This window comes from Cricetulus griseus, chromosome X (assembly GCF_003668045.3).
Source record: "Cricetulus griseus strain 17A/GY chromosome X, alternate assembly CriGri-PICRH-1.0, whole genome shotgun sequence".
NCBI classification, from domain to species: domain Eukaryota; kingdom Metazoa; phylum Chordata; class Mammalia; order Rodentia; family Cricetidae; genus Cricetulus; species Cricetulus griseus.
In genome coordinates this window covers 28337547-28360669 of record NC_048604.1, presented here as the reverse complement: position 1 = coordinate 28360669, position 23123 = coordinate 28337547, and the positions used below count along the sequence as shown (strand labels likewise).

General features: G+C 40.8%; 1 pseudogene; it reads left to right on the top strand.

Annotated features, from left to right (window-relative positions):
- Positions 1-2561: 2561 nt before the first annotated feature.
- LOC113837814 overlaps positions 2562-23123 on the top strand; it is a 59870-nt pseudogene continuing 39308 nt past the window's right edge.

The window sequence follows — 23123 nt, the reverse complement described above, 5'->3', positions numbered from 1 at the left end:
CACATCAAGACATCTCTTTTATTACTCTCCCCCTCCATCCAGCCCCCAACCCACCCAACTGGATCCCTCATGGTCCAACTCACCTCCAGCCCCTGGTTTACCCAAGAGATCTCTTCTATTTCCCATTCCCAGGGAAATCCATGCGTCCTTCTTTGGGCCTTCCTTGTTACCTAGCCTCTCTGAGGCTGTGGATTGTAGTCTGGTTATCCTTTACTTCACAGTTAATATCCACTTATGAGTGGGTACATATTGTGTTTGTCTTTCTAGGTCTGGGTTACCTCACTCAGGATGGATTTTTCTAGTTCCATCCATTTGCCTGCCAATTTCATGATGTCATTGTTTTGAAACAGCTGAGTAATACTTCATTGTGTAAATGCACCACAATTTCTTAATCCATTCTTTGGTTGAGGGGCACCTAGGTTGTTTCCAGATTCTGGCTATTACAAATAATGTTGTTATGAGCATAGTTGAGCAAGTATGATTGTGCATCCTTTGGGTATATGCCTAAGAGTGGAATTGCTGGATCTTGAGATAGATTGATTCCCAGTTTTCTGAGAAACCACCATATTGATTTCCAAAGTGGCTGTGCAAGTTGGCACTCCCACCAGCAGAGGGCGTGTGTTCCCCTTTCTCCACATCCTCTCCAATATAAACTGTCATTAGTGTTTTTGATCTTAGCCAATCTGACAGGTGTAAGATGGTATGTCAGAGTCATTTTGATTTGAAGTGCTAGCATTTTAAGCTCTTTCTTAGTAGAAGAAAGGATTTGATATCACTTCAATAGGTAGTTAGCAAGCATTATTTTTTTTTTCTGGAGCAGTGTTGTACATTGCAAAGAGTATTGGATTGAAGGATAAAACACAGGTTCTATCAAGGACCAATATTTTGAATGTGGACACTTGCATATCAATATCTAAAATGGGAATGTTGGGCTATAGCAGTGATTTTCAAACTTTCATATGCACTGGAATAATAGAAGTTGGGTCCATCCCTCACAGTTTCTTATTTAAAAAGTAGAGTTTGAGAATTTGAAATTATCCCCAGCTTCTGCTGACATGATCAGTGATAACACCTTGGCAACTACTGGACTATCAAATCTCACTGAGACTACCGTATTCCTGAGATGATAGGGTTCTGGAATTGATTTGGAGCAAGGGGAGAAATAGCCAGAGGACATGGAAGGCCAACCAGAGCCAGTATTTCAACCAGAGCTATAGGTAGCCTGTGAGGTGTGACAGAAAGCAAAGAAAGAAAATTAGTTCCTTGTCCAGCCTGTCCTGGGTTTTAAACCCTTACTTTAAGGTTCCTGTTGTGCTATAAACATGTTATCTCTGCTTACTAGCCGTGTAACCAAATTAATTGACTTGACTCGTGACACCTCAATTTTCTCATCTGTGAACAGAAGTGACAACAACATCCACGCCATATGGTTGTTCTGAAGATGGAATGAAATGAAGTATCTAAAGTGTCTAAAACAAGATTATAAAGGTTAGATAGTATTTTTGTCATTCACTCTTCGTTTATTCATCTGCTTGAAAAATATATTATGAGTACCTAATATGTACCCGGAACTGGTATAAACCATAGGGTTGAGGCACTGAACACCACCAGTGTAATTCCCACCCTTGTGGAACTTAACATTAACACTGGGAAAAGAGCAATTAGAGAGATCTAATGTAAAGTGAAGATGCCTGTCACAAAAATGGAGCATGGAAATGATTTCTTTTACTTTCATTCACTTTAACCTTGGACTTGGAAATAATTAAAAAAACAGAAAACTTATAAGACTAGATAATAACCATAGGCTCTTCCCTTAATCACTCTGTCTCCTTCCACCTTTCTGGCCCCCTTCTCTCTATATATACCTAGGCCATATCAAAGTGATATATGTCATATAGTATGAGGGATTCTTAACAGTTTAGTCTGTATTTTCTATGAATAAGTGTATTTATAATATAACAACAGCATAGTTAGCAATGTTAGTAAATTTAACAAGACAGTATTTAATCTAATCCACAGATTATATCATTTGACAAATTGGCTAAATAATATTCTTCACAATATTACTTATACTTTTAATACAGAACTCAATCCAGGCTCAGTCATTGAATTTGGTAGTCATGTGGGTTTTAACCCCTTTTAATTGGCAGCGTATTTGGAGACTAAGACTTTTTTGTCTTAAATGAAACCATTCTCATTTTGCTTTGTCTGTTTCCTCATTGTTTAGATTTCACTTACTCTAAAAAAAAAAAATCAGAGTGACGTGTACAGCTCAGGACATCACAGATGTACAATACTATCCACCTGGTCCTTCTCGGTAATGCTAATTTTGATCATCTGGATGTGTTTTTCAGTTGCTCCCCTCACTGTAGGTTTATAATGTCTTCACTGAATGTGATAAATCAATCTGTGGGTAAAGTTTCCCAGGCAAAGGCACAGTAGTAACAAAAAGGCTGTGTATGGTGCTGACTCTGCAGGCTGGCTTACTGGAGGGTGTTTGAAATGTTGCCAGTGTTTGCAGACTGGTTACAAGACAGTTCCTTGATCCCACGCTGTTATCAATGGGTACAAGTGATTTCCTGCCTTTGTCTGTGGAGACTGATTATACCTTCCCACTTTCGGAAAAGATCAAGGCCTTCTTGGCCGATCTGTTTGTATTTGTGGCTGTTGCCCTTGGGGCTGCCATCACCACTGCGGCTCCTCCTGCCAAGGCTGAGGTCAAGGAAGAGTTAGAGAAATCACACGAGGACGTGGGATTTGACCTCTTTGACTGATGCCCTCAAAGAAACCAACACAGTCTGCTTAATTTGAGGAACATGGAAGCAAAGACTTCTCTGTTTTTAATATTTTTTTTTTTGAAAAAAGGCTCTTTATCAGGTATATAGCTGGGACGTGGGACAAAGTATGTGGAAATGAAAGAAGCCGAAACAAAGCCAATGTGGGTGCTGAGATCAGAGAGGTAGAATATGGGAGACCTTGCAGGCTTTGGAGACTCCATTCTGACAATTGGGAAAGCACCGTGGGTGGAAAGGCAGCAGTATGACATTTCTTCATTTGGCTTTTAAACTGTTGTTATTATTGGAGAGTCTCAAACTTGGGAGGGGTAGGCTTCACATGCAGAAACTCCTTTCCAGGATTAGGGAGCAGGTGGAGATTTGCATTAAGACAGAGGTAAAGAAGAATTCAGACTCAAGCTTTTAGTTTAACTGAAAGGATGTGGTGGTGAAGCCCTGGGTATTTTATATGACTCTCTTAGCTATTCTGTCACTGAATAGTATGAGGCCTAGAACCTAAGTGGGGCTCAGACTTCAGATGGGGGGCAAGACTCCTTTGGGATCAGGGGGTGATTACAGGGATCCAGAACCGGACATACATTTAGATGGGATATGGAGTGAGAGTAGACAAGAGATGAGTCAGTTTCAGTATTATTTAGGGTGAAGATTAAGCATGCTGACCCTGGAGAGAGCCTGTTGTCAATTACCACCTCTGTCACTTAGCTGTGTAACTCTGGGATGCTCACCTAAACATTTTGTTTCTTTGTTTCTTTGTCTTTAAAATGCAGCCAGTAATAGTACCTACTTTATAAAGATGGAGGTTAAATGCATTAAGTGAAACAGACAGAGCAGGCCTGGCACAGTTAGCACTCAGGAAGTAAGATCATTGTAAATGTTCTTCTCGGAGACAAGACTTCAGGTGAAAGGGGTTCATGTGTGTCCCCTGCTCCTCCTTTCTCTGTATTACACCAGCACAGACTCATCAACCTTGAATGAGATGACTAACCTCTCTCATTCCCTACATGTATCTAAGGTGATAAGGGTATTAGAAAAAATGTGGACAATAAAACAAAGAAATCAGACTGGGTTGTGGAATATGTATTTGCTAGTAACAAAAGAACTATTATTTATGTCTAATTTATAGGATATAGTTGCCAGAATGTTCATAATTTAATTAAATGTTCACAGAATCTTGAGAGGTAGGCAAGGCAAGGATAACTAACCCCATTTGACAGAGAAAATGGAGGCCCATTGACACTACTATACCTTTAAGGGCCCTAGTCCTAAATACGAGGAAGGACTGGAACTTGGACCTTTCTGTCTAACCTGGTGCTTATTCAACTGTATCAGGTAGTTTCTAGCCCAGGCTGATTTTGTTCATGGTGTGCCTGGGCCATTTCCTTTCACTGACTCCTTCTCCAAAGTCATATTGAGACCTTTGCTTCCAATCTCTTTTCTCGATGATTATCAACTCATGGCAACTCTTATTTCACGACACTGCCTATTCTGTAGAGTATTTTGGAGTCAGATGCTCCATGAGGCCTCCATATATAGATTGAAGGAGATAAATGACACCATATAAAGATGCATTTTGGAGCCGGGTGTTGGTGGCGCCCGCCTTTAATCCCAGCACTGGGGGTGGGGGGGCAGAGGCAGGAGGATGTCTGTGAGTTCGAGGCCAGCCTGGTCTCCAGAGCGAGTGCCAAGATAGGCTCCAAAGCTACACAGAGAAACCCTGTCTCGAAAAGCAAAACAAAACAACAAAAAATAAACCAAAAAATAAAGATGCATTTTGAGTCGGACAGTGGTGGCGCACACCTTTAGTCCCAGCACTTGGGAGGCAGAGGCAGGAAGATCTCTGTGAGTTTGACACCAGCCTGGTCTACAAGAGCTAGTTCCAGGATAGCCTTTCTTTCCCAGAACCACACTCCTGACCTTGCTTCCATAGGCATTTTTTGCAGCCTTTTTTTTATTTGAATTAGAAACAAGATTGTTTTGCATGACAAACCCAGTTCCCTTCTCCCTCCCATCCTCTCCTACCACCCCAGCCCCAACTAAAACCCTACCTATCACATATCCTTTCTGCTCCCCAGGGAGGGTGAGGCCTTCCATAGGCTGTCATTAGAGTCTATCATATCCTTTGGGATAGGGCCTAGGCCCACCCCCATGTGTCTTGGCTCAGGGAGTATTCCTGTTTGTGGAATGGACTCCCAAAGTCCACACCTGTGCTAGGGATAAGCACTGAACTACTACAGGAGGTCCTGTAGATTCACGAGGTCTCCTCACTGAAACCCATGTCCCTGGGGTTTGGATCAGTCCCATGCTGGTATTCCAGCTATCAGTCTGGGAAACAAGAGTTCCCCGATGTTCAGGTCAGCTGTTTCTGTGGGTTTCACCAGCCTGGTCTGGACCCCTTTGTTCTTCACTCGTCCTTCTCTGCAACTGGATTCCAGTTCAGTTCAGTGATTAGTTGTGGGTGTCTGCTTCTACTTCCACTAGCTGCTGGATTAGGGCTATCAGGTGGCATATAAGTCAGTCATCAATCTCATTATCAGGGGAGGAAATTTAAGGTAGCCTCTCCTCTGTTGCTTAGATTGTGAGCTGGTGTCATCTTTGTAGATCTCCAGATATTTCCCTAGTGTCTGATTTCTCTGTAAACCTAAAATGTTTCCCTCTATTATGGTATCTTCATTCTTGTTATCTTCTATTCTTCCCCTGACTCAACCTTTCTGCTCCCTCATGTCCTCTGCACCCCTCCTCTTCTCCCCTTCTCATTCTCCTAGCTCCCTCCCCCCTCTTCCCATGCTCCCAATTTGCTCAGGGGATGGTGACTCTTTTCCCTTTTCCAGAGGACCATATATGTCTCTCTTAGGGTCCTCCTTGTTTACTAGCCTCTCTGGCAGTGTGGATTGTAGGCTGGTAGCCCTTTACTCTATGTCTAAAATCCACATATGAGTGAGTACATATCATGTTTGTCTTTTTGTAATTGGGTTACCTTGCTCAGAATGGTTTCTTCTAGTTCCATCCATTTGCCTGCAAATTTCAAGATTCCATTGTTTTTTTTTTTCTGCTGAGTAGTACTCCATTGTGTAAATGTACCACATTTTCTCTATCCATTCTTCAGTTGAGGGGCATCTAGGCTGCTTCCAGTTTCTGGCTATTACAAATAGTGCTGCTATGAACATCGTTGAACAGATGTCCTTGTTGCATAAATGTGCTTCTTTTGGGTATATGCCTAGGAGTAGAATTGCTGGATCTTGTGGTAGACTGATTCCCATTTCCACTGAAACTCTTTTATAAAGTTAAGATACATTATGGAATCTTACTATGCTTAGTTTTCTTATATCTTGAAAATTTTTATTTTAATTGCCTCCTCAGTTATTAAAACCTGTACTATATAGTCTAAAACTGTAAGATAACAAAAGAAACCCATGACAACCCAGAATTACAGAGCAATTTTGGAAACAAAGTTATCATGATTGCATTATTTTTCAAGCATGTTGCCCAAAGTATATCTTTTCCTTTAGGAAAATCTGAGAAAGTATTGTTGGAATTATTTTGCTTATTATACTTGAAAATGAAGTTTCAATTTTCCACTAAGAGGAGAAATTGACAGAGGAAGAAAAATGCAAGAATATTCTAGCAGATGGTGATGGTGGAATTGATCACAAAATCCAAAATTCAGACTATGGGTTTACAAGTGTCAATAGTGCAAATAGAAATTTTACAAATTCAAGAATGTATGTGGGAACAGCACATTTCTAAGGTCAAAAGGATATGTACTTAGATTACATAGTCTATCATTGTACAGGAAGGGCTTGATTAAAAAGTATTTTCTGACAGTTAACTGGAACACCCAGTTACAATGTTTCTGCACAAAAGTTTGACTTGATACAGTTCATAAAAGGACAAATGCTGAGAAGACATGTGCATTCAGAATGGACTCAGAGGAAAAAGATGATGCAGAAATAAAAAACCAAAGTATAACTGAAACCAGGTATAGTGGGACCTGCCTGTACTACCAATGTAATGAGGTGATGGCAAGGGAATCATCATGAGTTTGAGGCCAGCCTGGACTACATGTTGGTTTCTAGGCTGTCCTGAGTTACAGGGTGAAACTGTCTTAAACAAAAACAAAACAAAACAAAAATCAAATCAGAGTGAACAAAACTGAATCAGGGTTGGCAAGATGGCGTAGGCAGGAATGTGTTTGCCCTGCAGCCTTGCAAGTGGGGGGAACTGAATGCACACCCCCAGAGTCCATGCAGAGAGCTGGGCATAGCAATGCAAGCCTGTGACCCCAGGGATGGTGATATGGGAGACAGAGTCAGGTGGAGAGCCATGGAAATCTGTGGGCCAGCGGGCCTGACATACTTGGCAAAATTACAGGTTAGTGAGATACCCCATTGCAAACAAAAGGTGGATGGCTCTTAAGGACTGACACTTGAGATTATCCTCTGTTTTCCATATGCCTGCCACACACAGGCACCTCAGTCCATATGTACACACACACACACACACACACACACACACACACACACACACACACTCTCGTGCACGAATGTACACACATGCAGACACATACACACACACCCATAGCCCCTCCATTGGATTGATAATTTAAACTGACATTTAGAAATCTGGATATGAAAACAGTTTACAGTGACATGGAGCAAAGGAGATACCATCATCTCCACAAAAATTCTGTCTTTAAAGCATTCCAAAGCATTCTTTCTTGATAGTTTAACTACATGTGGAACCAGAGCAACAACAGACTGGAAGCTACAACATATGTATTTGAAATCAGTAGTCATGCATTCAATCAGTCCTTCTAAGACGAGCATCCTCTAGGGTTTGCTGTGGCAGTTGATGAGTAGTTATTTATGAGCAGAAGATGTTGCCCACTTCCTGCAAATCCAGGATTATAGGAAATAAAGTGTGGAATGAGATATGATTTCTTAAGTGTAATTCTTTTCTTTTTCTTTTCTGGTTTTGTGTGTGCTGAAGATGGCATCTACCCTAGCATCTTGCTTGTGTGTGATGGTGCTCTGCCACTGAGCCTCCAAACCCTTATTAACCTACCTAATTAATTCCTTTTCATTATGCTTTTGTGCTTAGTCCTGTTACGGCATTGTAAAACAAGCAATGGCACTTTGACCAGCCTTATGTATGTGAGGGCCAATGTGACATGGCTGGAGCTTCAGGGGTCCACTGGGGCTTCTCGTCAATTCTGACACTACTGTTCCTCTCCAAAGTTTTGCCTACTCTGAGACTGATGAATGATCAAGTTTCAGAAGACGAGTAAGGATGAAGTTGTGCTGTTCTGCAGTTTCCTGCTGAGCTTGAAAAACATTGTGTGCAGGGAGCCTAGAGAAAACAAAAACCCTGGATGCGGCAGAGCCTTTGTTAGGGCCACAGTGCTGTGACATTCACATTCTTTTGGCTTTGACTCCTTTATGTTTGGAGCACTGCCAGGTGCACAGCTAAAGGATGTCATGCCCTTACCCCACCTGGTGTGTGCTGTCTGTCATCTCTTTGGCATTTGAAGCACACTTGGGGTTTTATCAAGAATTCAAAGAAGGTGTGTGTGTGTGTGTGTGTGTGTGTGTGTGTGTGTGTGTGTGTGTGAAATCAGAAGTGACTTCTTTTTGTGCATCTTTTCTTACTGATTATAAAAACAGTAAAATTATAAATTGTGAGTATGAAACATAGCAGGTTATAGGCACCTTTCTCTGCACTCTCCAGAAATAACCACAGTTAACTTTGGTATATACTTTTTTTTCAGATAGTCTGCTTGTCAGTATTCATGGCAGCTGCGTTTCATGTGAGAAGTGTATTCCCGAGGGCTCCACATAGTTAGAAATTTGCACAGGTCCAGACCAGTCTTGACAAAGGAAGGTTAGAATTCTCTCGTTTATCAGCTAAAGTGGCGCCACCATGTGGCAACAGCATAAACTCCGTTTACAGTTCACTTGTCCTTCGAGCTTTCAAGTTATATGGTGATATTTTAATTTGGGGAAACTTACAGTGTTTAACTGCTATACATAAGCTAGGTTGAAAATATCATAATATTTCATATTATTAGAATTCAAATTTATTTAAGATGTTATTATACTGTGTTAACTTAAAAAATGGGGTCATGTCAGACAAAATCCAGCCCTAAGTTTCTTTTATAAAATCCAGGCAATGTATTTTGTCTCTCACGCAGCAAATGCACTTTTATCTCTTTCTTGTTAAAAGTTGTGGATTTTTTTTGCAATACAGCGGCACATTGTAATTCATTTACCTAGTCCGCTACATTGATGGCTACTTCTTAAGGACACGATCTCCCTCGCTGCTTTCACCTCTTGCTATCAGGTTTTCTCTCAGGCAGTATCAGGCTACTGAACAATGCTATGTTGTTCTTAGTGTCAGAGCATTATAGCCAGAGAAAATCAACCTTTTGCCACTTGGGGACCGTCCAAGCTGAAATCACGTGCCGTTTTCTGTTCCCAGCATATTTAGCTCTGTCGTGGAACAGGCATTGTCTGCCCCTACATGTGAGCTTCTCTAGAAGCAGGTGCTGAGGCAGCATTTGCTATCTAATCATTCATTAGGTACCCAGAGAACCAGAAGGAGTGGAAGGGGGATCGAGCGGCGAAAGAAGCTTGGCCACCTTAGTAAAAAGGCTGTGAAGCAAGGCCTGCTCATCAGAACTGTCTAGGGTAAGTGGGAAATGGCTGGGCCTTCACACCTCTTCTTTGTTCAGTCACTGGATTCCGGCCACCCTAGGAGGGGCATGAGCTCAGTTGAGGCAGCTCTTTGCAACTGGGGCAGACCCTAAATGAACTGAAAACTCCATGTTGTGCCCTAGCCGGGTGGAAGTTGTTCTTTGAACTGGGATCTAAGCCGCACATCTCTGGGACCACTGCTGCTCTCTTCCCTCCTCCCATGTTTCCAACAGGCAACTCAGGCAGCCTTGAGGATTTCGTGTCTGAAGTCTGGCTCAGGTTTGGGAGTTTTTGATGCAGGGACTACTTTGCTGCCACGTTGTATAAGGGTGAATGGCAGGCAGTTCCCTGTTGGGACAGATACTAGACTGAGGCCCAGCCTTAGCACCGAGGTCCAAAGTAACACTCAAGGGATTGTACTTGTCATTTCTTCACGGGGTTGCAGATGACCTGTTTCTGTCACTTTCCTACCAGTTTTGTTTCCTTTGTATGTTGGCAGACATGGCCTTCATGCTACCTTATCTTAGGCCGTTGTTTAAAACGAGACTCAAGGGCATCGTATTCTCGGGTTCCAGCCACAGTGTTAATAGCAGTTGCTTGAGTGAGTCAAGCTAGGTCCGACTTCTACAGGTCACACCTCCTGAATAAGAGTCATTGTTGTTTTTCTGGTGCTGAGACTGGTGGACATGTCATAGGCTTTACACTATTGCCTAGCTGTGTCTATCACCCCATAAGCATAGATAATAATTCTGTTGGCTTGAGTAAGATAGTGCTTGTGCATGTGAATGCGGGTGAATGAGGGTGAATGCGGGAGCATGTGTTTCATTTCGCCTGTGTGGAGGCCAGAAATCAACCTCCATTTTGTTTGAGACAGTGTCTCTTGGTTGTTTTGCTCCAGCATAAGTCAGGTTCTTGTCTCCACCCATTATCTCCTACTGTGAGGCCAAAGATTACAGACACTTTTTTAGTTGTATACATTGCATTTGTAAATTTCTCCTCTTTTTATTTTAATTAGAAACATTTTATATGTCAATCCCAGTTCCTTCTCCTCCCATGTCCCCCACCATCTCCCCATCCCATCCCCCTTTTGTTCTATAGAAAGGGCGAGGCCTTCTATGGGGAAGCGTCAAAGCCTGTCACATCATTTGGAGCAGGGCCTAGGCCCTCCCACTGTGTGTCTAGGCTGAGAGAGTATCCCTCCATAGGGAGTGGGCTCCCAATGTTCATTCTACACTAGGTATAAATGCTGTTGAATTACCAGGGGCCCCATAGACTGCTCAGGCCTCCACTTTTTAAAATGGTGAAGTAATTTATATAATTCATTTTTATATCAAATAGGTGTGTCTTGTTTGTTGTTGTTATTTTTATATTTACTCTCAATACATGCTAACCACAGTTCCCCCTCCCTCCACTCATCCCAGTCCCTGAACCTTCCCCTCTCCAGATCCATTTCTCTTCTGTTTCCATTCAGAAAAGAGCAGGACTCCCAGAAATATCGACCAAACATGACGTAACAATATACAATGAGACTAGGTACAAACCCTCATAGCAACGCTGCACGAGGAAACCCGGTAGGAAGAAAAGGGTTCCAAAAGTAGGGGAAGGAGTCAGAAGCACCCCCACTTCCACTGTTAGGAACACCAAACTAACAACTCTAACATGTATGGAGATGACCTAGCATACAGTGTTTCTGTGAGCCTCTATGAGTCCTCTTAGTTGATATCTATGGGCCATGTTCTTCCGGTGTCCTCAACCACTTTGGTCCTGCAATTATTTCCTTCCTTCATTTCTTCCTTTCCTTCCTTGTTTCCTTCCCTCCTTCCTGTTTCTTTCTTTCCATCCAGACTTCAGTTTCTTCTCCTCCCAATCCCTTCCTCTTCTCCCCCATCCCCTCCCTCCTCTCTTCCCAGTCCCTCTGTCTTCGACCCCATTCCCTCCCTCCTCTTTTCCCAGCTCCTCCTCCCTCTCCTCCCAGTCCTTCCCTCCTCTCTTTCCACTCCCCTATCCACTCCTCCTCTTCTGGTTCTCTTTAGAAAAGGGCAGGTCTCCCATGGATATCAGCTAGCCATGGCATATCAAGTCCCAGGAGCAGGCAACAGAGTGGGAGACAGCTCCTGTTTCCACAAGAACACCAAGCTACACAGCTAGAACATATGCACAGAGGGCCTATAATTCTTCCTCCTCCCTCTTCAGTGGGGTTCCCCAAGCTCCAAGGGGAGGGACATGACCTCTCTCCATCAGCTACCAGTGGAAGCCTCTACAGACAATTTTTAAACGCAGGTCCTTATGCTTCCTTTTACTTGCTGAGCCATCTTACTGGCCTCTAGTGGAAAAATTTAAGCCCAGGTCTCTCTCTGTCTCTCTGTCTCTCTGTCTCTGTTTCTCTCTGTCTCTCTGTCTCTCTGTCTTTCCCTCTCTACCTCTGTCTGTCTCTCTGTCCCCCCACACCATGTGTATAAATATTGGAGAAGAGGATCAGCTGTAGCAATAAGAACTTCTGCTGCCTCCTGATCCATACAAAAGCTCACACTATCTTGTCTGTGCAGTTTGAAATTTCAAAATCAAAGTCATAAAGAGAAGCAAAACCAAATCAATTGCAACTACATTGTTCTCAAAATATACACTTGGAGGCTGGGCATGGTGGCACACACCTTTAATTCCAGCATTTAAGAGGCAGAGACGGGCAAATCTCTGGTGTACACAGTGAGTTTCAGGACAGCCAGGGCTGTCTAGAGAGACTGTCTCAAACAACAGCAACACCACCACCACCACCACCACCACCAACACACACTTTTGGATATATTTCCCATCTTTTTTAAAAACATACCAATATCTATAATAGAGAAATCTGAATAGTTGATTAAAACTTATTTGTCACTCATGGTTACTTTGAATGTCAGCAACATTCTAACTATAATGCTCTCAAATGTAAAAAATGCTTTTTTATGTCATTAACATACAGGTTTTTTTGTGGCATTCTCACCCATACTTGGTTTCAGTGGATTGTCCCCAACCCCTTTCCTCCGCCGCTGGGGACCCTTCCTCTCCTACTATCAAGTCATGTGTGTTCCATTGTCTTCCCTATCTGTGCTTTAAACGCTCAATGTCCCTTTCTAGTACCCCGACTTCTCCACATACTCACCTCTACAAAGATACACATACATAAAACTAGAAGCTAGTCTTCCTGCAGCAGAAAGGAAGAAATACAGGGACCCATGGCCAGATATGATGTTGAGAGTGAGAGACCTTAGAATACCCAGCCCTAAATCAAATATCTCCCTGAATCAAATCCCTCCCCTCAGAGCTCAGGGACTCCCTCAAAAGAGGAAGCAGAAAGAGTGTAAGAGCCAGAGGGGAATCCCAGAGGACACCAGGAGAACAAGGCCTCTGAATCAACTGAGCAAAGCTCATATGACCTCACAGAGACCGAGACAGCATGCACCAGGTCTACACTGCTTGCACCAGTCTTCTGTGTTAATATTATGGCTTCCAGTTTAGTGTTTTTATGGGACTCCTGAGTGTGTGAATGAGTGGGTTCCTGTTTCTGGTATCTCCTCTTAGTCTCTTTTCCTCATTTGCTTGTTTAGTCCTGTTCTAATATGTTAGTTTTTTTTTTTTCGAGACAGAGTTTCTCTGTGTAGCTTTGGAGTCTATCCTGACACTCTCTCTGTAGACCAGGCTGGCCTTGAACTCACAGAGATCCGCCTGCCTCTGCCTCCCGAGTGCTGGGATTAAAGGTGTGCCCCACCAATGCCCGGCATGTGTTAGCTTTTGTTTTATCTTGTTATATTTATTTTGTTATGTTTGGTTGTTACCCTTTAGAAGCCTATTCTTTTCTGATGAGAGATGGGGTGAATCCAGATTGGAGGGAAGGTGGGGAGGGGGTAGGAGGAGTAGAGGGAGGAGAAATTGTATTCAGAATATATTATGTGAGGAAAAAAACATTTTCAATAAAAGGAAAAAAAAGAAAACAGATTCAGGGAAATGAAGGGCTTCTGTCTTAGTCACACATGATTGTGGTGGGTGCAGGCTCACACTGGGCCTCTAAATTTTTTTCTTCTTTATGTTATTGTACTCATGGTTAATCAAAAGTTTTAGAGCAGCAAAAAAAGTTGCCCAATGCTGAGTGCGGTCGTGTGTGATTGTAACCCCAGTACTCAGGGATTGTAGGCAAGAGGACTGAATCTTCAGGGCCAGCCTTGGCAATATCCTGTCTGAAAAATAAGTGAATTTTGCCAAAACCAGAAGGTTTCAGACAGGAATAAAGAAAAATAAAGAAAGTGTGAGAAAAATCACTTTGCAGGCTGTAATAACTGCTCATCCCAGATAAGATGAGCCAGGAAGTTTGGAATTTCACAGCATGCCAGAACCTGAAGGTATGGAACATTCTTGAATCCATGCTTTCTTTACTCCATTTTAAAATCTAGCCAAGAAGTAACAAAACAACCACCAGCAAACCAAAGGAATACATACCTGGTCTTTTCTACAAGGCTTCTTCTTTTGGGACTACAGATAGAAATGCACACCTGCACACACGCACATTATATTAAATCCCTTGCTTGCATGTAAATGTAACCCCAACTTCCAAAGTGAAAGAATCTACAAATCCTACCTATAGTAGAAAACTTTCTTGTTAATCAAATTCCACTTTCAGTTAAAATACATCATTTCCAGAAAAATATGAAAATAACAAAGACATGTAATTATTACCTTTTCCCCATTTGTTATTATTATTATTTTTTAAATGTAAGTCTTCTGAAATAAGGGAGGATAAATATGGTCACCATAATTTTACAAGTTAAGACACTAGGAAGGAGCTGGAGAGATGACTCCGCATGGCAGCTCACAACCCTCTGGAACTATAGTTCCAGGTATTTTGACGCCCTCTTCAGTCCTTTCATAGGCACTGCATGCAAAATGGTGCATATATATTCCTCCAGGCAACACTCATACACATAAAATAAAAGTAAATTCCTTTGAATAAGGCTACTGATAAATGACATTCGCTTTATTTGGCTCTCCCGGATTCTAATTTGAAAATTAGTTTTAGCAGTTGAATTTTCACAGACACAAGTGTCATAGTCAGCCAATGGTTATGCATTCTTTAGTTATTTCAGTGTAAAGCGTCCTTCCATACCAGCTTTAAAATGAAGAAATGGTGACATGACCACAGTTTGCTTAGACATAATCTTAGACATGAGTTGTCTAATGTTTAACTTCTGAATGATGATTTCTGTTAGCCACTCATGCTCTTGAAGATTTTCATTCATTTCCTAGAAGAAGCTCTGAACCCCAAAATGCTATGGAAAATTCAGGAGAATTTGTACTCTCAGGCTTCTAGGTGCTGTCTGAAAGGGCACAATGAAGGTCATCATCATGTTAAATGGTATTTTATAGAAATAATCATAAGCCAAGTCCTTATGGAACAAGAGGCTAGTTTTCTACAAATGAGAGGGAAAAAAATCCATTGTCCAATCAGCACAAACCTGACAAATTTAAGATCATGGCCAGTCTTTCTTATTTATTTGAATATTTTTTGCCACAATTGAGAAGGGGGTTGGAGGGATTGTGTATTTCCTCTTTTTTTGTTTTGGTATATTTGTTTATTTCTTTCTTTCTTTTTTTTTTGCTTTGTTTTAAGACAGGTCTCACTAAATAGCTCTGGCTGTCTAGGAACTTGCTGTGTAGAACAGACTAGTCTCAAACTCACAGAGATCTGCCTATTTATGCTTCCTAAGTGCTGGGATGAAAGATACATGCCACCAAGCCTGTACTGAGATGTTATTTTTAATAGGTAAAAAGAAGAACTTTGTTACAGACTGCAATACAAAAATGTCCCTATTCACTTCTCTAAAAATTATTTACCTCCATCCATCTGAATTGTTAACTTTTGTTTATTCAGAATCTTTGTGCGTTAGCTTTATTCATTCAGAATCCATATTTATTTGACCTAAATAACAATGGAGTTCACATCACGGCTATCTTGGAGGAAGATTTCTTAACCAAATAAGCAGTATAAGTTATATATGGGGATTTGTGAGTAATGTTAAAGCCCTTTCCAATTTCCAAGTCATTCTTCACACACATCTAATTTTATCTTTACAACCACTCTATGAAATAGACATCGTTATCCTTATTATATAGACAAGGAAACTGGAGCCCCGGAAGTGCAGGTGACTTTCTCAAGGTTGTACAGATTGAGTTGCAAACGAGGATAGTTTATTCTATTCTATTGTTTGAACAACAGAAGCATTTACTATCTATTGGCCAATGGTATGTAAAAGGTGTTATCTTAACTATGTTACATGTCTTATCACATTTAATTTACATAACCAGCCTGCACATTTATCATTCTCATTTTTGCAGATGAATTATTTTGCCTCACGTAACTCAAGCAACTTGTGGAAGACCACATAGCTAATAAATAATGTTGGAGTACACTGAAGCTAAGAAAACCAACTATATTTTAGAAAATGAAGTTGTGCAAACAAGGACTTATCAAGAGGACTTTATACTCTGCTAAAGACACGCTTGCACATCCATGTTTGTTACTGCTCTTTTCACAACAGCAAGGAAATTGGATTGCTTTAGATTTCCATCAGCAGATAAATGGAAAGTGAATGTGTGATTTTATTTACACACACACACACACACACACACACACACACACACACACACACACACACACACACACACAGAGGGATTTTTTCAGCTATAAAGAAAAATACATTATGAAACTTGCAAGAAAATGGATAGAACCGAAAAATATGCTAAGTGAGGAACTCCAGTTTGAGAAAGACAAGAAGCACATATTCTCTCTCATTGATGGATCTTAGTTGATAATTTTTTCCTTAGTTAATATCTCCTGATTATGGTTTCCTCTCCCTCTACTCCTCCCAGCTGCTCCCCATCCCCTTTCTGTCTTTCATTAGAAAATAAAAGGCTTCTGAGGGGGAGGAATAAAATAAAGCATAAGATAAAACAAAACTAATACATGGGAATTGGACAAAACAAACAAACAAACAAACAAACAAACAAACAAACGGGAGGAAAAGAACCGCCCCCACTCCACAAAGGCACAGGAATCAGAGAACCACTCAATAGCACACTCAGAAAGTCCCATAAAATCATTGAACTGGAAGTAGTAATATATTCACAGAGGATCTGTGCAGAACAGTGCAGGCCCTGTGCATGCTGCCTCAGTCTCTGAGAGTTTGTATGAACTTTGCCAATCCTGATTTAAAGGGCCTTGGTTTTTGGGGTCCTGCATCCCCCTGACTCCTTATGTTTCTGTCTCTTCTCCCAAGGGTTCCTGAGCCTATTTAGGGCTGACTGTTCCAAGGCCTCTCACTTTCTGTCCAATGTCTGGTTGTGGGTCTCTATTTATTCTCATATGCTGCAGGAGAAAGTTTCTCTGATGATGGCTGAGCCTTTGCTCAGCACTGATCTGAGTATAACAAAATGTCATCAGGAATCATTTTATTGCGATTTTTTTTTTGTGACAGTAGTATTGGGCTTTACACTAGGTGCCTGGACTATTTACTGTCAGCTTTGTGGTCTTCGGAGCAGTGTCAGTATGGGTTACATCTTGTGGAGTGGGCCTTAAGACAGATCAGTTATTCATTGGTTGGTTACTCCCACAAGCTTTGTGCCATCGATACACTAGCGTGTCTTGGTTTTTGAGACAGGGTTTCGATGTGTAGGCCAGGCTGTCCTGGAACTCTCTCTGTACGCCAGACTGACCTCAAATTCCGAACACTGGGATTAAAGGCTGTGCAACCAGATAACCTTGGGCACCATTTTTTTTTTGGAGACAAAGTTTATCTGTGTCTCCCTGGCTGTTCTGGAACTAGCTCTGTAGACCAATTTGGGAAACTTTTAAAGTAAGGAATTTCCCTTTTTTGGTATTCTTTACAGTATTGATTACTCATTTTGGCAAAGTGTGTATAAAAATATACTTTATGAAATTTCTTGTTACTGCCATTTTGACTTATTAAATGTTGGCTTAGTAAAAGGCATTGTTAAAAACCTTTTGTAAATGATAAAGGGCAGTAGCCATTACCTCCTAGTTTGGTCCTTCCTCAGTACCCCTCTCCAGTTGTGATAATGGGGGTTCACTAAGGTCTGAGTTCTCTACTTCTGAGCACACCATAGGATTACACACTTGCCCTCTTATTATCCTAGATGGGACTGTCTCACTATTCTTGTCAATGTATTTTGAGCTGAAATGGTGAGTGACACTTCTAGGCCTGATGTATCAAGCATCACTCATAAACTTCCATGCGTGCTGGGTGAAGAGATTTATATGGTACTGTGGTGTTGGGGACTCAGAAGCCCTAAAAGATGACAAAGTCACATAGCAGAAAGAGCCTGGACATCTGAATGTTGGATTGGAGCAGAGCACTCCTCCCTATTGCACTCCAAAGTTCATGCTAGACTGTGATGTGAATGAGAAATAAACTGGTAAGCCACTTATTATTAAGGCACTAAGATTTCTTCTAGAGCAGCTAATTTCCCTTTATTAATAAGTGTTAGATCTGTTTCTCCTTAGTGAGCTGGGGATGAACACTTGACCTTTCAAGGATAATAGTTTCCTCACTGGCCGGTGACTTGAAGTTCATTTCAAAATCTGTAAGTCACATTTTTTTTTAAACATAAGTCCCCAGGAGACTGATGATTGGCTGCACTAGTTTATTAGATATACCCAGATATATCTATACCCTAGTTTAGTCTAGGATCAATATGGACACCACTACACTTCTACTTATGAGTCTCTCTTCTAACTTTGACTTTGTTAATTACTAAATCTCTTTGGTTTTACTGTTTTAATATATTTACAAACAAATCGCTCTCATTCCCAGACCTATCTTCCCTCCTTCCCTACCCCTCCTTCCATCTCTTCTCTCATCCCAAACTCTTGTCTTGCAGGATCCAAGATGATCTGACTTCTCTTTCAAACTGTGTACCACGTCTTTCTGTACACACCCTCTTCTCAGCTGTTGTATGGGAGGAACTTTGTAGTTTTCTGATGGATGCAGTTTTAGAGTTAAAGAAATGCCAAATTAGCATATTGGTTATTTCAAGATGAAATCAAATCAGGAAGAATAACTTCAGAAAGGACCATTTAGTCTGTGTTTTCTTACATGCATCAAGCCATAATGATTCTTTTGTGAGGGATAGTCTTGTCACCAGACACTGATCCTTAAAACTGCAGTGAATTTGAATAAACAAATCCCTTGAAGTGACCTTTATCTTCCACTAATGTCTGTTATCCCACCATATTTCTTTAGTGGCATCCTCAGAATTTACTGCCTTAGTCTGTATATCAAAGTGGCATGCTGTTGCCTTGTAGATTTATTGTTCTGTGTCTAAGAAGTGCAAACACATCATACTAGGTCATTTCTTTGGATTTGCCTCTCATGATAATCTCTACATCACATGTATAATTACAAATAATTTAAAACTTGTCCCTTACTAATCACACATTGTATTAGTTGAATTCCTAGGTCACCCAAAGAGCCTACAAAGAACTTAAAAAGAAGCCAGGAAACCGCTCTCCTATAAAATACCTTGGGATTTTTTCATGCACTGTTTTTTTTTTTTCCACAGGACATTCCTTGACCAAGCCACAATGCAGATGAATTAAATCCTACTCTCTTTGCTGAGTGTAGAGTGATTGGAATTTTATTTATGTACTTATTTTTAAGATTTATTTTAAAGTTATGTGTATATGTGTGTTTCTCTTTGTGTGCACAAGTGAGTACAGATGCCCACAGAATCAAGAAAAGGATCCTGTATCCCTTGGAGTTAGAATTGCAGGTTGTTGAATCACAGTGTGGATACTGAGAACCAGCTTTGGTCCTCTGCAAGATCAAACAGTATGTTCTCTTACCTTCTGAGCCATAACTCAGCCCAGCAATTGGTATTTTTGAAATCTCTATAGGTGATTTGATTGTGTACCCAAGTTTGAGAACTAGCACCTTAAACTGCAAGTGAAGCATCACTACTGAACTGAACTGACAAATATTCCTTAAACCCCAGTTTGAGTAAATTGTTTTCTTCTTTGTTTCCAGAATATCATCTGTGGCTTTCTACCACAATGACCACAGCTCTGTATAGAAATTTCTGATTTACCCATTAATCCTTTTTATAATATTATTTATAATAATAATTTTTTATTTCTTCCTCAACCCAGGAATAGTGAATTGGGTGTTATTCAATTTCCATGAGTTTGGAGGTTTTCTGCAATTTGTATTGCTGTTGAATTCTAACTTTAAAGCATGGTGATCTGATAAGACACAGGGGGTTATTTCAATTCTTTTGTATCAGTGGAGGTTTGCTTTGTTGCCAACTATTTGGTCAGTTATAGAGAAGGTTGCATGTGGCGCTGAGAAGAAGGTATATTCTTTTGTGTTTGGATGGAATGTTCTATAGATGTCTGTTAAACCCAGTTGGGTCATAACTTCTGTTAGGTCCTTTGTTTCTTTGTTAAGTTTCTGTCTGGTGGTCCTGTCTAGTGGTGAGAATGGGATGTTGAAGTCTCCTACTATAAGTGTGTGTGGTTTTATGTGTGGTTTGAGCTTTAGTAATGTTTCTTTTACAAATGTGGGTGCCTTCGTATTTGGGGCATAGATGTTCAGGAGTGAGACTTCATCTTGATGGACTTTTCCTGTGATGAGTATGAAATGCCCTTCTTCATCTCTTTTGATTGATTTTAGTTTGAAGTCTAATTTGTTAGATATTAGGATTGCTACACCAGCTTGTTTCTTGGGCCCATTTGATTGGAAAATCTTTTCCCAACCCTTTACTCTGAGGTAACGCTTGTCTTTGAAGTTAAGGTATGTTTCTTGTATACAGCAGAAGGATGGATTCTGTCTTCGTATCCATTCTGTTAGGCTGTATTTTTTATGGGCAGGTTAAGACCATTGACATTGAGGGATATTAATGTCCATTGATTGTTGATTCTTGTTTGTTTTTGGTCATCTGAGTCTATAATATCTTTGGGATAGGGCCTAGGCCCACCCCTGTGGGTCTTGGCTCAGGGAGTATCCCTTTGTGTGGATTGGGCTCCCAAAGTCCACAACTATGGCTAACACATTTTCTTTCTTTTTTAAATCATTTTTTATTTGAAGTAGAAACAAGATTGATTTACATGACAATTCCAGTTCCCTTCTCCCTTCGGTCCTCCCCTACCAACCCCCAACTAAAACCCTACCTCTCACATACCCTTTCTTCTATTCTTCACCTGGCTCAACCTTTCTGATCCCTCATGACCTCTGCATCCCTTCTCTTCTTCCATTCTCATTCTCGTAGTTCCTTCCCCTCTCTTCCTGTGCTTTCAATTTGCTCAGGGGATCTTGACCCTTTCCCCTTCTCCAGGGGACAATGTTTATCTCTTTTAGGGTCCTCCTTGTTTACTAGTTTCTCTGGCAGTGTGGATTGTAGGCTGGTAATTCTTTACTCTATGTCTAAAATCCACATATGAGTGAGTACATATCATGTTTGTCTTTTTTTGATTGGGTTTCTTCTAGTTCCATCCATTTTCCTGCAAATTTCAAGATTCCATTGAATTCCATTCCATTTTTTTTTTCTGCTGAGTAGTACTCCGTTGTGTAAATGTGCTACATTTTCTCCATCCATTCTTCAGTTGATGGGCATCTAGGCTGCTTACAGTTTCTGGCTATTACAAATAATGCTGCTATGAACATGGTTGAACAGATGTCTTTGTTGTATGAATATGCTTCTTTTGGGTACATGCCTAGGAGTGGAATTGCTGGATCTTGTGGTAGACTGATTGCCATTTTCTTGAGGAGTCGCCATACTGATTTCCAAAGTGTCTGTACGAGTTTGTACTCCCACCAGCAGTGGAGAAGTGTTCCCCTTTCTCCACATCCTCTCCAGCATGAACTGTCATTGGTGTTCTTGATTTTATGGCTAGCATATTTTCATGTTGCCTCAATCCCACAGCAACCCAGAGCCATATGGATTGTTATCCTTGTACTACAAATGAGCAGAATCAAGGATCGGAGAGATGCAGTGTACACAGTTACAGAGTAGATAACAAAGTACAAGATTTCATCCTCCATCTTCTAACTCTTAATTCACCATGTTTGTATCTATGGTTGGCAAATAGTTGAGAACTGCTGAATAACCAAATTACCAGAAAGTTAACATCATAAAATACTGATAAGTTCGTGGTTCTTTGAAATATGCAGTGTTTTATGTTGCTGAGTTTGTGGCAATTTGGCTCTTCAGCAATATATAGCTAATATAAGTGGCATATTTCTACCAAGGATTATTTTTACCAACTAAGACTCATGCACCTTCCTCAAGCTGATCAATTCAACACAAAGCTAAGTGCTTCTATAAAGGGAACTTGCAGGTGCAATTAAAATTCCCAATTGGGCTGGACACCATCATAGAACTCTGCCTACTGCATTGTCTTATACTTTGTAGAACTTTATCTTCACATATTTGATTTCATTTCGTCTTTTCAACAACTGTATTAAATAGACAAGAAGGTGTTATAACCTACTTGTTAAGAATATGCGAGGAAGTTGGAGCACTGAAAAGCAGCCATTTTGTACAGATGAAGAATTAAAACCCTTTGTCATTAAGTGCTCTGACTTATAATACCACACACCATGTTGCTTTAAGAATTTATAATCTAATCTGGATATAATAGAAATGAAGCACAGTCTCAATCTCATATAACTAGCTCTATTCTAATGTAAGAAAAGTTAATACCAAATGTCCATTATATAGTCCATTTGTATAAATGTTCCTACCAAGGAAGAATTAATCAAGCTATAAAAATGGTTTGCAGTAGAGCCCTTTAAATCATACCCATTATCATTCTCATTAGGTCACTGACTAATGATTACATTTTTTGTGTGCTTTTTTGCCCACTATAAAAATTATTTATACTAGTAATTCAGTTTAAGTCATCTGAACTTGAGTTTAAATTGGCTTCATCTAATTTTGGTACTCATTTTTGATATTCATTGATTTTCCATGAGCACATTTAGGTGAGAAGTGAAGTATGTGCTTATAGGATGGGTGTGTACATATGTGTGCATGCACGTGCAGGTATTTATAGATGAACACAGCTGATTCAGAACTCAAACATAAGCCCACACCTGTATTTTTTGGTAGCTGCACTGGCATGTTGACAGTGGCATATTGGCATATTGAAGTCATATTGGCAGAGTGAGCCAGGTAGAGACGGTGTGTGTCTATACCTGTATATGCATGTTTAGGACATACATGTCCTTGTGTCTTTCAAAGATACCGAAGAGGTGAGAAATAAGTTGCAAAGTGACAGACCAAGATGGAGATGGTACTTAAATACCTGGCTGGTTATAAATTCTCCAGTGTCTGACTATTGGGAAAGTTGACTCCTTCATATGGAGTTTGCCTCCTACCTCCCTTCCCACCTCTGGTAGTGCAGCCACCTGAAGGATAGGTGCTAATAGCCTGAGAGATGGTGCTTCTGCTCTGCCAAGCCGTTCTTGTCTCTTTCGTTTCGGGGAGGACACATCTGTGCCTCCTCCTTGTGAACATGGCTATGAGCTCCAAGGAGACAGATTTTTGGCTTTTGCATTCTCCCCTGAAAACAACAGCATGTACTGACAAAAGC